Raw genomic sequence first — 17,206 nt, 5'->3', positions numbered from 1 at the left:
CTGAGCTGTTATTTGTCTTTGATATTTGAGATCAAAGACAACACACAAACCCAGTACCATGACAATAATTTCCCAAATAATAGAAACCAATGTTATCTGTCAGATTTTTTATTTGAATAATTAAATTTTACATTTCAATCATGGTATGTAGAAGAGGCACATCATATTGAACCTTGAAGCAGATGGACTACAGCAGCAGAAAACCACACTGGGTGCCATTTCTCTCAGGAAATTGAGGTTGCAGTTCATGTGGGCTCACCAAAATTGAACAATAGAAGATTGGAAAAATGTCGCCTGGTCTGTCGAGTCACAATTTCTGCTTCAACATTCTGAGTGTAGGGTTAGAATTTGGCGTAAATACCATGAAAGCATGAGTCCAGCACCTTGTTGAATCCATGCCACAAAGAACTAAGGCATTTCTAAAGGAAAAGGGGGTCCAGCCTGGTATTACCAGTCTTTTTCTCAAATTTTCTGGACTTAGTTATTCTTTAGTGCGACCTCTTAGTTCTCCCTCCAGCTGATTTCTGACGCACTCTGCAGTACATTTGTTCTTTAAATAGCTTGTTCCTTGCAAATACAATCAAAGCATTAATTCCTATTTGAGCACTGAGTTGTTTTTAGTAGCTGTGTAGAGTGCAGATTGATGCAGAAATAGAATGTTTTTTGGGAGGACAACACCAAGAAGAGCTTAGTCTGGAATCAAACCAAGACATTGAGAAATGCAGCAGCTTAGGGAGGTCACACTGCTGCTGTCACCATGTCACATAATAGTATCACCGGAGATGCCCAACAGACTCAGGTGCCAACAAACACCTAAATCCTGCTGCGCGTTACCTTCACGGTGGATGCACATCGCCCTCTACACCTGCTGTTATCCAACCCCCCTCGGTACACTCTTACACTGTGGCTGAAGCTCGAGTGAACCTACACCCAGAGTAAAACACACAGTCTCCAATCAGCCCCGAGACACTGCTTTCAGTCAGCGTATCAGCTAAGCCTGTCGAATTTAGACCAGTTAACTTGTGTTCGTAGGGCAAGCAGCTTATTGGCTTGTCCTGACTGTCAGACCATCATTGGCGACACTGGCGGGGAGTTACATAACATCACATCACAGGGCTGGATGTAGCTTTTCTCTCAGCCTCACAGCTGGGAGACCAGTGTTTTTGGAGCCGACGCATTTAGAGTCATAATTCGTATGTTATGGTAGTGTTGAGCGCGTGGACGAGTTAATCTGGAATTAAGATTTGTGATGCGAAGGAACCTCTGTGAGCTCCGAGGTGAAATACAGCCAAACTCATTTGGACCTGAGAAAAGGCGTTGAAGAAAGGGTCATCGAATATTTAAGATTATTTCATGTTAGTTGCACTATTTTCACATTTTACGCCCAAATCCAAACACTCTGCAGAGAGCGCATTCACTCGGTTTCATAAATAAGTTACACACACACGCAGGGCTGCAGATTGGAAATGGTTAAATGGGTATAAATTATTCCTGCTTCCTGAATGTATGGCAGCGGCTTTGAGAGCGTTTCCATGCTGCCTGGAGAAAGTGATGACTGTGAATTAGCAAAGCAGCAGAGAGAAGGAGCAACACCTGTTCACGGTCATGATTCATGCCCGAAACAATCCTTTTAGACAAGGATGAAAGTAGGCCTCGATGCTGCCTCACATGGCTGCTGCACACCAGTCACCTCAGTGCATTAAAATGAGAGATTATGCTTGTGTGTGACTGTGTGTGCACGTCGCTGCAGCTCTGACTGCCAGGTCTACCTGTGTGACAAAATTACACGGTGAGGAAATTTATAATTGCCTAGTTGCTCGGGCTTTGGTCTCTTGAGTCTCACAGTACAACGAGATAGGTGGGCGTGGGGACGGAGAGGAGGGGGTTACATTCAAGTGCGCGGTCGTGAGTTGGCCATATTTACAGCCGACTGCTGACTTTCCTCCAACGTCAGCTCTTTGTCTCCAGAGGGGGCACGAGCAGAGAAAGGTGAGCAATGAGGTGGTGTAAGGTAGGTCCCTGTGGGTGAAGCAGATTTTAGAGAAAAAAACCCCCATCAAAAACATGCTCATTAAATTTTACTCCAAGGGAGAAAAGAGAATTCACCTGCTTTTGAAGCATAAAGGTAAGCTGATTGATAGTTAGCCTCTAGAACTGGTATGTCAAACTCATTTTACAGTGTTGGCGACATACTGTTTTGATCTTAAGTGGGCCTGACCGGTGAAACTACATTATATATGTGTAAAATTACAAAAAACGTTATGGTTTAATTACAGACTTCCCTATAAATACAACATATAAAGTTTTTTAACTTAGTTTTTTAACTGAAAGAAAATGTGCTTTTTTTCTGCGCACCCACTGTAAAAAAACAAAAAAAAACCAAACGAAACTAAATTCATATAGTGAAAATTGAAAAAACAGGAACTTTCTGTCATTAAATTTACTTTGGTGTAGCTCCTGGCGTACTCCTTCAAATTTTCCAGAGCCGTCCACTGGGCCAGATTGGAGTCTTTGACGGGCCGATTCTGGTCGCTGGTGCTTATGTTTGACACCCCTGCTCTAGAAAACAGCTGTGTAACACAAAATTTGTAAAGCATTACATTTAGAGTGGCGAGATGTTTCTAAAACTAAAGCTACTGCCACACTAAGGAAAACAATTGCAGCAGTTAACAGTCATAACAGAGCAAAAACTGCAACCCTGTCACTCTCTACGGTCACAGAAACTCACAAATAGAAATTCAACTTAACTTCTTCCATTCAGAGTCCGGCCAGAACATCATAGACTTTAAAATGAAATTAAGAATTTCTTCCACAAATATTAACATAGTTGATGCAGGATGCCAATTTATCTGCAAAATGACAGAGACGCTTGGCAACCTTGCTTTTATATAGGGATATTGCCAGAATGCAACCATTGGCAACCAGCCGAGTCGAGCCCTACTGTGTCATCAGCTCAGGCTGCCTAGGACTGACTGCAAAGGTGTCGGTAATTCTGATTGTTTAGAGCCAGGTTGCCTTCCACGTGTGCAAATGCTTTGTGACTGAAAGTGGTCGCCCAGAGGTTGAAGGTGTTGCACGCTCAGTCTCTGGATAACCAGCTGGTCACCTGAGCTACTTGCAGTTGGTAGACGTGTAGTCAAGACCGCCTAAACCAAGACCAAGACAAGCCCAAGCCCAAGACAGACTGAGTCAAGACCAAGACAAAGTTGAGACGAGACCGAGACAAAAAAGTCTTTAAACTGCAGCCAGATGCTGCTTCATTTACAGGTGTCAGGCATATTTATGTGTTTTTGCGATGCACTCGCACAGCCCTCCTCACGGCTGTCTACTGTCTCACTCACTTACTGAGAGGACAGACGCACGCTCCACCTGACTGTCGCGTCTCTCACCCTCTCTGTTTTTCACATAATGATATTATCATATATTATATATATCATATATTATTATTGAAACGCTGCAACAACCGATCTTTAAGATGAGGGTGATGAGCTGCAGGTTCTCAGGACACAGAGAGAAAGAGTGAGAAAAGATAGAAAACAGAGAAAACCCTTTATCTTTGTGATAAATTGACAGGAAGTTATTTTGCCGTTATGTGTTGACTTTTAATCCAACACCATAATCATTTTCTTAATTACTTATTCAAACCTGGCTATCTCTGCTGACACTGGGGAATTGTCAGCTGGCAACACGGTCAAAAAGCTGCTACACTGGAAAGGTGACGCTCACAAACATTACCTGCTTAAAGTAATCATGCTGGCATTGTCATTGTGACCATGTTAATGTGACTTTGGCTTTTAGCTCAAAAATCACAGCCTCAAAGAGCTACCGCGTGGCTGGTATATTCTTCTAACTTCCCCCTTGTGGGTCTTTCAGTTTCATGAAAAGAGAAACCAGATCTTTGGTGTGCCCCTTTAGGGGCTGGGATGAGGGGAAAACTAGAAAATGCTCCACGCAACCAGCATATAAAAGTAAATTACAAAAACCAAAGCTGGTATGCTAAAAACAAAAGATAGGACCCTGAGGCAACAGGGGCAAAAAGATGTGAAGTGTTTGTGCAATAATATATTCATCCTTTTAATAATTTTCATGCAATGTCTTTGACTTAAACCGAGCTCATGTGCGAGCGTGCGGGGAATATGGACTAATCTCTTCCCAAAGACCTAACAGCTTTGCATTTAATTTTTCAGACCCTCTGCCTTCATCTTTCTTTCCCCGTAACCCACTTTCTTCCTCCTCATGCTTTCACACAATGAAAAAGCCGGAGCAGAGCCACGGTAAGTGTGTCTTCAGCCGTTCTTATCCATGTCCATGAGCTTATTTAAGGCAATAAATCTCCCTAGGTTTGTAGGTTTTACTGCTCCTGATCAAATAGAGTATGAAGACCTCATGTTAAACACAGGTGATTTTCTACGGATGTTCCTTTTGTTTTATTGTTTTTTTTCCTACACCTCATTCATATCAGCTTCTCTGCCTTCTTTAGAGTCGAGACTACTGTAATCCTTTCTCCCATAACACACACACACACAGGCACAAAAGAGCTTTGCACAAATATCTTATTATAAATATTCATCGCTCGCAAAATAAAATTTATTCAGAGCCCGATTCCTTTTATTAAAAGTGATCCTTTAATCTGACACCGCTGGCTGCTGCAGCTCCATCTTTGATCTGTTGGCCTCTGTTTCTCATCATAATGTAAAAAACCAAAAAAAATCCTCCAACAAAATATCCGATTCTCAGGTGATGAAAGCAGCAACTGGAAATAGCTTTGACCTGAGTTGGTGATTCACAGAAAATCCCAGCAAACACAATGATGTGGCTGGACGTTGAGGTCTGCGTCTAAAAAAAGGACTGCTGGCAAGTCTTTACACAGAGGTCATCCTTTACGGCACGTTGTTCCCCTGACAGGAATAGAGCAGGATGAAAATGGATTAGACGGTGATGTCATGAATTGCGAGAAAAAGTCATCCCGTGTTGGAAATACGTCATTGAGCTCCCTGGAATAGCAGAAGTCCACGCTAACTGGGCTAAGGCGTGTCTGGGCCATGGCTTCATTCTGGTTTGTTGAAAACTAGGCTAATCTTTATTGATCAAGTGAAACCCTGTTTACCTCATCTTAGCATTAGTCTCACTAGCATTCCCAGTGCTGGCCTTGGTGGGGGAGTTGTGCTAATTGTAAGGAGCAGCATGTCAGTGTTATTGTTGTGAAAATGAGATTTGAGAGCATTGATACACAACTCTCCAGAGAGAGATAATGAGGATGTGCACTGCTTTCCAGCAGCCTGCTTCAAATTCACTGCCATCCCTTTTCACATTAGCAGGCTCCATGCTGCTCCGGAGAAAGATGAAGGCTGGTGTTTTACACCGAGGCACCGAACCTGTAGCTCTTAAACGGGCTGAACAGATTTCTCTTACCTTCAGGCTACAGCTGATGTAATTTGCCTTCATGTAACATCAACATTTCAGCAGCATGAGCGCAACAATGCCTCAAATCCAGGTAATGCGTGCAATAAGATAACGGCAGATTTTATTAAAGGCCCGTATCTTTAATCTGAAACTGAAAAGTAATCAACAGTGTGTGACAGCGTAGTCAGATATAGGATCCTTAGTAGGTTTATGCAATATTGAACTGTCAAACTCAGTTTTACTGAAGGCCACAGGGGGTAAACCTATGTTGTTTAGTGACAAGGTTTATTAAACCATAGAGCTCTCTAACATACTAGCTGCTTCACAACATCCATCCATCCATTTTCTTCCATTTGTCCAATTCAGAGTTTCAGAGGAGGATTCAAGGTGTCTCGAGGAGAGACGCTGGGAACCCAGGGCAGGTTATCAATCTACTGTAGGGCTAACACAGAGAGACAGAAAGCATTCACCTTAACATTCACGTTTATTACCAATTAACTTATAATTCACCTTTGGAGGCTCCGAGCTATCAAACATGCTGCACCTTAGGAAAACACTAGCATATAAATAAATGCTGCAGAAGCACACAAAACATGTCGGATGTTAAATAAAACACAGCAGAGGTAGGAAAAACTCAAAATCTCACAAAGTACAACCAAAGTGTTTTTGGAGAGACAATAATGTGACTAAGAAAATCTTGTGATTTGTGATTCTTTTCTCCACACTGAGCCATTACGGCTGATTTTAGGGTTCCCTTTCCCCTGCTTATTTTCCTGTTTAGAGGCAAAGTCATCGTCTATGATGTAGGCAGCAGAAAAGTGTTTTTTAAAATGTTCCTTCTTTTTCACTGCTGATGTTCTGCTTAACAGATTCAAGCTAAATAGTTTTATTAGAATTAACATTCAGACTAAAATAAAGTTTGTATTCCTATCTAGTCATACTATTTTATTATTACATTAATATAGTACAAGGTTCAGTTAGCTTCACATAGAAATAGCTGGTAGACACATCCATAGAGCTACTTTTACTTTCTGACTTTGAGTACATTTCAGTGCCAGTGCTTTTTTTCACTTGAGTAAAGAAGTTGAATCGGTACTTCAACTTTTACTGGTGTATTTTAACACTAGTATCTGTACTGCTACTTAAGTACAGGATGTCTGTACTTTTGCTAAGTCTAGCTGCCGTAACAGCTGCACTAACTGTGCTCCACTAACATGTCTTTGGAAAGAACCCGTGCAGACATTGGGGAGACCATGCAAAGGAACTGGGCTCCAGCAGGAGCTGTCTACTCCAACAGAGTGATAATATGACACAAACAAAAACAACATGAATAGAACATTTATGATGCAAATATGCAAAGATATAAATTATGGACTAAATAAGACATAGATAATTAGTTACTGGATTTGTACGAATCCTGAATCAAAGGGCAAGTCGACACCAATGATATTTTTTCTGCGTTTCTCATGGTCCGTTGTAGTCTGTTCTTGTCCTGTTTGGCGGCCTATCCAAACCATACATTGATGAATAAGCAGAGAACAGAATGGATTATTGCAGAGTAGAAATGGAGCAACACCACCTGAGGCAGGTTGAACTCCCTAAGCTAACGCAGGAGGTATATCCTCCGCTTGGGCATTTTGATGATAGTGTCCATGTTATCTGTTTGATATATTGTTTTTTTTTTTTTGCTTACCTGATTTTTAGCCAACTTAAAATTTTTTTGTATTGAGCCTAAAAAAACATCAAGGTTCAAGGTAACTTTATTTATACCCACAGGCAAGGTAAATTTGCTTTACAGAAAAATGATAGCATTTGGCATCCCTTCAAAAACACACATACCTAATAAAAATATAAACCTCACTGTAGCACATATATAGTAATTTAATGTTTCGAATCAAAAACAAAAATAGTTCTTATTTAATTCAGTGACAGCAACAGGGACAAAGCTGTTTTTATAATGCTTTGTCCTGCATCTTTGAAATAGAAACCTCCGTCCTGAGGAAAGAAGCTGAAATTCACCTGGTAGAGGATGGGAACGATTTTTAAGGACTGATAAAGCCATCCTCTGTACCTGTTTAGAGTACAGGGAGGCTAAACAAGACTGTGGCTCACCTATCACACGACTTGACCGTCTCACTATCTGATTCAGTGAGTTTTTGTCTGTGACAGAGGTCTGACTGAACCATGCCACCAAATAAAAGGATAAAACAGACTCAATAAAAGAACGATAAAACAAAGTTAAAATTTTTTGGTCAATGTGGCAATGAGCAAGTTTCCTGAGGCAGTAAAGGTGCTGGCGACCCTTTTTACAAACTGTCTTGATTATAGTTCCAAGATATTTGAATGATTGCATGTTTACAGTCTAGGAAAATACACGATAATAAAATATCGTGTCTACATTTAATATCCCCCTTCATGCAGATCTGTCCAGAATAAATTTTGTTATAGCTCCCATTTTGGATTATGTTAAAGCCTAAAGTTGACTGCTTGGTGCTGACACAGGATGTACATTTGCAGCTCACAAACCAAGCTTGCTACAACTGACTGATCACTAAATCCGAACACTTATGGCTCCAAAAAGGTAACATGGCGGCAACTAAAATGTAGCCAACACAGTGGCTTCATTTATTTTATATATATATATATATATATATATATATATATATATATATATATATTAGGGGTGCAACGATATTCGTATCGATATTGAACCGTTCGATACAGTGCTTTCGGTTCGGTACACATATGTATCGAACAATACAAAATTTGTAATTTATTTTATCAACTTTCCTTCTGACGATGCTGTCTGTGTTGAGCGCTCAGTGAATCTGCGTTCGACTACTCCGCCTAGGCTGCACTGTCGAGCGCAGATCCACTGAGCGCCCAACACAGACAGCATCATCAGAAGGAAGAGCGCAGGGCAAGCTAGCGAGACAGAAGTTAAGCTCTCCTTGCAACATGGCAAATTGAACCTCCCCCACCCTCATTCAGATCTGGCGTTTGGAACTATTTTGGTTTTCATGTGACGTATGACCCTGAAGGTAAGCGCGTCATGGACTAAAGTAAAACAGTATGTTGGATGCAATGCTTAATTACATGGGTGAGAACTAGTGTGTTAGCGCAGTTAGCTCGTTAATGTGTTGGCCGTCCAGCCCCATGCACGGGGCGATCAGGGGTAGCTCGTTAACGGAGATTTGCTGTGTTGTGGCGTTAACGTCATTTCAACGAGATTAACCTGAAAGCACTAGTGGGAACACAACGAATATGACTGCACATTTACTCCGACAGCATCCTAGTGCAAAGACAAGTGGAAGCAGACAAAAACAAGCATGCTACAAACTTTACCCGAGTCATTTAGACAGCCGTTAGCACATGATTCTCCTTATGGGGACCTGATATGTTTAATATGCTGCTGAGAATATAGCCCAGAAGAAGCGTATAATGTAGCTTTTATTTTGGAAAGAGACATTTCTCTGTAATAAACTCTCTTTTCCAAAGATGAGTGATTCCTCAATCAGATACAGGGCTTGCAATATCGCCAGCCCGACGTCCTGGGGCTACCAAAATCTATCTCTGCCCTGCCCGTCGGCCTATTGTAGGAAGCAAAAATATATGTCAATGCTTTTGCATTCTTTCAGAAATGTAGCTGGGTAATTATGTCATTGGCATCGGTGAGCCACTGTCAATATGTGACATATTGAAATCGCGTTTGAATTTGCGCTTGTTTTTTTGCTTTCACTTTGCAATCGCGCGAACTGTGTATAGAGAGCGACAGCACTGATTGGTGAGTGATGATAATTTGCGCACCAATTCCTCTGACATCGTCTTATCAATCGTTAGCTTACTACGCAAACATGACAAGTGAAATCTCCTGCAGCAAGCTTAAACATGTAAGAGGATGCAGAGAATCGCTGAGCTTATGTGAGTGTGTGTAAAAGAAGCAGGATATATATTTCAGTTCTGCTGAGCCAAATAAGACAGGTCAGGGTGAAGAAGTGACAGCCAAAGAAAAGCTTACCACAAAACGAAAAAGTTATGACAAATCAGACTATAAGGCAAAAAGAAAGTGCAGCTTTATGGTTTCATGGACAAAAGAATTTCTGTGGCTGCAATATGACGAGCTAAATAACCAGGGCTGCACATAAGTGGTCCGCAGGTGCGCATTCGCTGTCAAAATAAAAAACACGCAAAAAGGGTTAGGGTTAAATTTAAAAACTGTACTTTTGAGTAATAGGCCAGTGTCCGGCAGCCTCGCCTCTGTCAGTGCGCCCCAGGGTGGCTGTGGCTACAATGTAGCTTGCCATCACCAGTGTGTGAATGTGTGCGTGAATGGGTGGATGACTGGATATGTAAAGCGCTTTGGGGTCCTTAGGGACTAGTAAAGCGCTATATAAATACAGGCCATTTACCATTTACCATTTTAAAATATATATTTATAATTTTAATAAATGACAAATTAAAAAGGCATGAACATTTTTTTTTGTATCAAAAAAATATCGAACCGTGACACCAAAGTATCGAACCGAACCGAACTGTGAATTTTGTGTATCGTTGCACCCCTAATATATATATATATATATATATATATTAGGGGTGCAACGATATTCGTATCGATATTGAACCGTTCGATACAGTGCTTTCGGTTCGGTACGCATATGTATCGAACAATACAACATTTGTAATTTATTTATCAACTTTCCTTCTGACGATGCTGTCTGTGTTGAGCGCTCAGTGAATCTGCGTTCGACTACTCCGCCTAGGCTGCACTGTCGAGCGCAGATCCACTGAGTGCTCAACACAGACAGCATAGTCAGAAGGAAGAGCGCAGGGCAAGCTAGCAAGACAGAAGTTAAGCTCTCCTTGCAACATTCAGATCTGGCGTTTGGAACTATTTTGGTTTTCATGTGACGTATGACCCTGAAGGTAAGCGAGTCATGGACTAAAGTAAAACAGTATGTTGGATGTGCCATGCAATGCTCAATTACATGGGTGGGAACTAGTGTGTTAGCGCAGTTAGCTCGTTAACGTGTTGGCCGTCTAGCCCCATGCACGGGGCGATCGGCGGTAGCTCGTTAACGGAGATTTGCCGTGTTGTGGCGTTAAGGTCATTTCAACAATATTAACCTGAAAGCACTAGTGGGAACACAATGAATATTATATATATATTATATATATATATATATATATATATATATATATATATATATATATATATATATATCTCAGGTACCCTGCTGGGGTAATAGGCTGGCCAAAGGAGGAGATAGAAGCCACTGACATAAAGATAAGAAAGCTCCTTACCATGCATGGAGGGTTTCACCCCAAGTCCAGCACCCTGAGGCTGTACGCTAAGCGGAAGGAAGGGGGCCGGGGACTGGTGAGTGTCAGCACCACAGTCCAGGATGAGACAACGAACATCCAAGAATACATTGGGAAGATGGCCCCAACTGACCGAGTGCTCAGTGAATACCTCAGGCAGCAGAAACCCAAGAAAGAGGAGGGAGACGAGGAACCATGGAATCATGGAAGGACAGGCCCCTGCACGGTATGTACCACCGGCAGATAGAGGAGGTGGCTGATATCCAGAAATCCTACCAGTGGCTGGACAAAGCTGGACTGAAAGACAGCACAGAGGCACTAATCATGGCAGCACAAGAACAAGCTCTGAGTACAAGATCCATAGAGGCTGGGATCTATCACACCAGGCAAGACCCCAGGTGCAGGCTGTGTAAAGATGCCCCAGAGACAATCCAGCACATAACAGCAGGGTGCAAGATGCTAGCAGGCAAGGCATACATGGAACGCCATAACCAAGTGGCCGGCATAGTGTACAGGAACATCTGTGCCGAGTATAACCTGGAAGTCCCGAGGTCAAAATGGGAGATGCCCCCAAGGGTGGTGGAGAATGACCGAGCTAAGATCCTGTGGGACTTCCAGATACAGACGGACAAAATGGTGGTGGCTAACCAACCGGACATAGTGGCGGTAGACAAACATGAGAAGACGGCCGTAGTGATCGATGTAGCGGTTCCGAATGACAGCAATATCAGGAAGAAGGAACACGAGAAGCTGGAGAAATACCAAGGGCTCAGAGAAGAGCTCGAGAGGATGTGGAGGGTGAAGGTAACGGTGGTCCCCGTGGTAATCGGAGCACTAGGTGCGGTGACTCCCAAGCTAGGCGAGTGGCTCCAGCAGATCCCGGGAATAACATCGGAGATCTCTGTCCAGAAGAGCGCAGTCCTGGGAACAGCTAAGATACTGCGCAGGACCCTCAAGCTCCCAGGCCTCTGGTAGAGGACCCGAGCTTGAAGGATAAACCGCCTGCAGGGGCGTGCTGGGTGTTTTTATATATATATATATATGGTCTGTGCATTCAATACATGACACACATGCTTTTATTTAACTATGAATTCTCCATGATTACCGTGTGTGTGTGTGAATATGGGTACCATACCACCTTTGCCAATGTGTTGGTGGGCTAATTTGCATACTGACTGACGAGCTTGTGTGCACATGCCTGCTGTATGTGTTAATTAATCCATATTCACACTACATAAGCAGAACTGACCTTTAAACATACACACACACACACACACACACACACACTCTTCCCTTCCGCTGCATGAACATATGCATGCAGCACATATGTGTGATGATGCATGTATGAGAGAGAGAGGGGGCCACGGATTGAAGGCAGTGCAGTCAGACTGCGCGGAGCATGTACAGATGACGAAGAAGGAGTTCATAACAGGAACGTCATCTCACCTTCTGCTCTGTTTGAGTGTCACAGTGTGAGGTTAGTCTGACACGTATGCACTTACACACACTCAATGTTATGGTCACTCAGCAGTTCACCTCCTTAAGCTTGTGTAATCACCTGGGCGCTATAGTCGGCACAGACAAGAATAGCTCCTAATAAGTGGCTTAAACACACACACACACACACACACACACACACACACACACACACACACACACACACATTTCCAGATCTTTGAATGAGGCTAATCTTCTTTTTCCCATGATGGATTCGTTAATGGAGGGTTTTTAGGAGGCAAGATCTTATTTTTTCCAAGTCAAGCAATGTTCTGTGACTTTATTCCCCTAAATGGAGGCAGTGAAACTCTAGGATGGGGTTAATTAGGTTTTCCTTTACAAAACAGAGAACATACAGTCCAACCCCATGAATAATTCCATAATCTAGCTGCTCGTGTCCAGTCAGGGAAAGGTTAAAGTGACCTGTCTGTGCTCTGGAACAGTCCTGCCCTGGGCGCCTCTTATGTAATGGATTTTATTCGGCCTGGTGAGTCGCTGGTGATTCTCCCCTTATTTGGCAACAGCTGAGGATGACACAGCAAAAAAAACAACAACAAAAAAATCCCTCTTACCATGTCATGTCATCTATTGATATTTTAAGGTTAAATCCTAAATTGGCTCAAAAACAGGCACATGTATGTTATTCATAGAAGTAGTGTTGTTTAGTCTTCTAATCTGTTTATAGCTTGTTAATCTGTTCTGCTTGCAGGTCCTGGAGAATAAATGGATAACTCTGTTGTTGGTTGTGATGTTCTCCTGCTGATAAAAACTGTGCGTAAACACACAGTAGTTCCATTTGTAGTAGTCACAGCTACAGTAGGCAGGTATTAGCTGTCATTTTCCTTATTGAAACCACACACACACACACACACACACACACACTGCAGTGGACTTGACAATCCTGATGTAGCAAATTAAGCCAACATGACCACAGATGTAACCTTTTGTTCTTTTACAAAGATGGTAGGCTCAGGCAGGGAGCAGGAGCAAGCTGGTCCATCCCAGCTGTCACAGGGTGAGAGGTGGGATACAGGTCGCCAGTCTATCACAGGCCCAGGTTTATCTAATTTTCTCATTTTTATAAAAATGCCTATAGGCAGAAGTTGCTGTAAAATAAGGAGAAACATTTCATAATGGTCTGTGGTTGTTTATACTGTGACCTCCTCCACTTTGTTTTTGGCTTTCATCCTCTGCAGATTTAAGAGTCCATCATCAAAGTGGCAGCTAAAGCTGATCCCCGTCTTCCTCAGGCACACGTTTTGCTGTGCAGCAAAACATCAATTCAATTTATATGGCGCCAAATCACAACAGCTGTCACCTTAAGGTGCTTTATATTGTAAGCTAAAGACCCTAAAATAATAGAGAGAAAACACCAAAAAGGAGACAACCACCTACGAGCAGAACCAGACTCAGGGACAGTCAGAGAGCCGTCGTAACCGACAGGGGGTCAGGGGAGGGAACCAGGACAAAAGATATATATGGAAGAGAGACAGAGTTCTGTGCAAAACTTTGATTTAGTACGCGGCCTTGCTTCCCCTATTTCCAGTCTGTAAAACACATGTGTCCACAGGAATAAGAGGAACCTCTAGAAATGTGGGAAAACTTTGGATACCTGAATCTCCTTTGCTTATTTGAAAATTTTTTGTCTAATTTCTACAGCTCAATCACAGCTGAGCCGGCTGTGGTTGCAAGTACAGTGGGGAAAAAAAGTATTTAGTCAGCCACCGATTGTGCAAGTTCCCCCACCTAAAATGATGACAGAGGTCAGTAATTTGCACCAGAGGTACACTTCAACTGTGAGAGACAGAATGCGAAAAAAAAATCCATGAATCCACATGGTAGGATTTGTAAAGAATTTATTCGTAAATCAGGGTGGAAAATAAGTATTTGGTCAATAACAAAAATACAACTCAATACTTTGTAACATAACCTTTGATGGCAATAACAGAGGTCAAACGTTTACTATAGGTCTTTACCAGGTTTGCACACACAGTAGCTGGTATTTTGGCCCATTCCTCCATGCAGATCTTCTCGAGAGCAGTGATGTTTTGGGGCTGTCGCTGAGCAACACGGACTTTCAACTCCCGCCACAGATTTTCTATGGGGTTGAGGTCTGGAGACTGGCTAGGCCACTCCAGGACTTTCAAATGCTTCTTACGGAGCCACTCCTTTGTTGCCCGGGCGGTGTGTTTTGGATCATTGTCATGTTGGAAGACCCAGCCTCGTTTCATCTTCAAAGTTCTCACTGATGGAAGGAGGTTTTGGCTCAAAATCTCACGATACATGGCCCCATTCATTCTGTCCTTAACACGGATCAGTCGTCCTGTCCCCTTGGCAGAAAAACAGCCCCATAGCATGATGTTTCCACCCCCATGCTTCACAGTAGGTATGGTGTTCTTGGGATGCAACTCAGTATTCTTCTTCCTCCAAACACAACGAGTTGAGTTTATACCAAAAAGTTCTACTTTGGTTTCATCTGACCACATGACATTCTCCCAATCCTCTGCTGTATCATCCATGTGCTCTCTGGCAAACTTCAGACGGGCCTGGACATGCACTGGCTTCAGCAGCGGAACACGTCTGGCACTGCGGGATTTGATTCCCTGTCGTTGTAGTGTGTTACTGATGGTGACCTTTGTTACTTTGGTCCCAGCTCTCTGCAGGTCATTCACCAGGGCCCCCCGTGTGGTTCTGGGATCTTTGCTCACCGTTCTCATGATCATTTTGACCCCACGGGATGAGATCTTGCGTGGAGCCCCAGATCGAGGGAGATTATCAGTGGTCTTGTATGTCTTCCATTTTCTGATGATTGCTCCCACAGTTGATTTTTTCACACCAAGCTGCTTGCCTATTGTAGATTCACTCTTCCCAGTCTGGTGCAGGTCTACAATACTTTTCCTGGTGTCCTTCGAAAGCTCTTTGGTCTTGGCCATGGCGGAGTTTGGAGTCTGACTGTTTGTGGCTGTGGACAGGTGTCTTTTATACAGATGATGGGTTCAAACAGGTGCCATTCATACAGGTAACGAGTGGGGGACAGAAAAGCTTTTTACAGAAAACGTTACAGGTCTGTGAGAGCCAGAGATTTTCCTTGTTTGAGGTGACCAAATACTTATTTTCCACCCTGATTTACGAATAAATTCTTTACAAATCCTACCATGTGAATTCATGGATTTTTTTTTCACATTCTGTCTCTCACAGTTGAAGTGTACCTCTGGTGCAAATTACTGACCTCTGTCATCATTTTAAGTGGGGGAACTTGCACAATCGGTGGCTGACTAAATACTTTTTTGCCCCACTGTATATATAAGCAGTCTATGTGATGAGCAAACTATTGACTTTTTAAACTCACAATCATTGTCAGACTGAACATAACTGAGATAACTGCTGGTTACATCTAAAGCCCTAAACTTTTTTTCTTTATATAGAGAGACTAAGTAGCAGACTGACCAGCAGTGTTGGGGAGTAACGGAATACATGTACCGCCGTTACGTATTTAAAATACAAAATATGAGTAACTGTATTCCGTTACAGTTACCGTTTAAAAAGGTGGTATTTAGAATACAGTTACTTTGTTGAAATAAATGGATTACACTGCGGTATTTTCCTGTTTCATATTGTGGCGGGTCAGGACTGTTTGGGTTTTGTTTGACAGCTACGTTCTGTTGTTCCAGGTGGCAGCGTTACGGTTGCCATGGTTACTACGGTTCGGAGCCACGGACCTTCAGTAATAGAAATAAATCACCTTCATGTAGTTGTAAACAGCATGATAATATATTAAGTAATCCAAAGTATTCAGAATACGTTACTCTCATTGAGTAACGTAATGGAATACGTTACAAAATACATTTTGGGGCATGTATTCTGTAATCTGTAGTGGAATACATTTTAAAAGTAACCTTCCCAACACTGCTGACCATGTTTGGCACTGATCACCACCTGCACTCATGTATATATCATGTATATATCTATCTATCTACTTAGCACTTTTAATTCTTATTCTCATTTTTATTTTCATGTCTATTTAAGCTTAATTTATAACAGTATTTATAACAGTATGTTTGCACTGAAGCACCGCAGCAATTTCCTAATGTTGTAAACCCGCTCAACATTTGGCAATAAAACCCTTTCTGATTCTGATTCTGATTCTGATTCTGACCAGTGGGTTTCCAGATTACACTGTGTGTGATAGGGAACATGCTCCAGAGTTCTTGATGTTCATTGATGCCATTATGGAGTTTGCTCAATATATCAATGAACCAATGGACACCTTGGCCGTGATTCTCCACAGGCTCTTGTTTCTGCCCTTGTCCACACTAGACGAACTTGTATTTTGCACATTTCAGTTACTCTCCTAGAGCTGGCCAGCCATTCACACTCATACTAGATATATTAATTAGCTATATCTACTTTTTGCCACCAGAAGAAGTGTGTTTCTCCAATATTTTGTTCTGGATGAGTCAAAATTCCAGGTTCTGAACAGCATCACTGTGTGGGACCTGAACATATTCTGTTAACAGGCCAGAAATTCAGTTAATACTGCTGTACAGATACCATAAACTGGACGGATGAATGTCTCTAGGTTGAGAAAGCCAAACTAAACCATTACATTAAGGAAAAACGCTTCTCTTGCTGTTTTATCTGTATCGGTGCCCATCTGCATGTCTGTGCCTACAACAGTAAAGGATCCCCTTGGCTCCTGGATGGGTTATATAACTGTCTTGTCCTCTGCTGTGTTGTCCCACGTCACCTTGTTCCCTGTCCCTGCCGTTCCTGTCCTGTCTCTTTCAATGTTCTCTTCGCTGGCTCAGTCTGCCTCCCTTTCTCTATCTACTCAGGTCTGCGCAGCTCTTGCATCATGTAGTATAATCAGGGACAATGAGGGCTGGTTGAGAACTTGGCAGGACTCTAGAGAGCCTGCTAAGAGTTAATACTTGACTGGTATTTGCTCTCACTCCTCCTTTTCCCACTTTCTATTCCCTTTGTTATA

The sequence above is a fragment of the Simochromis diagramma genome, unplaced genomic scaffold, assembly GCF_900408965.1.
Source record: "Simochromis diagramma unplaced genomic scaffold, fSimDia1.1 OVJJ01000753.1, whole genome shotgun sequence".
Classification (NCBI taxonomy): Eukaryota; Metazoa; Chordata; class Actinopteri; order Cichliformes; family Cichlidae; genus Simochromis; species Simochromis diagramma.
This window is presented reverse-complemented; position numbering follows the sequence as displayed.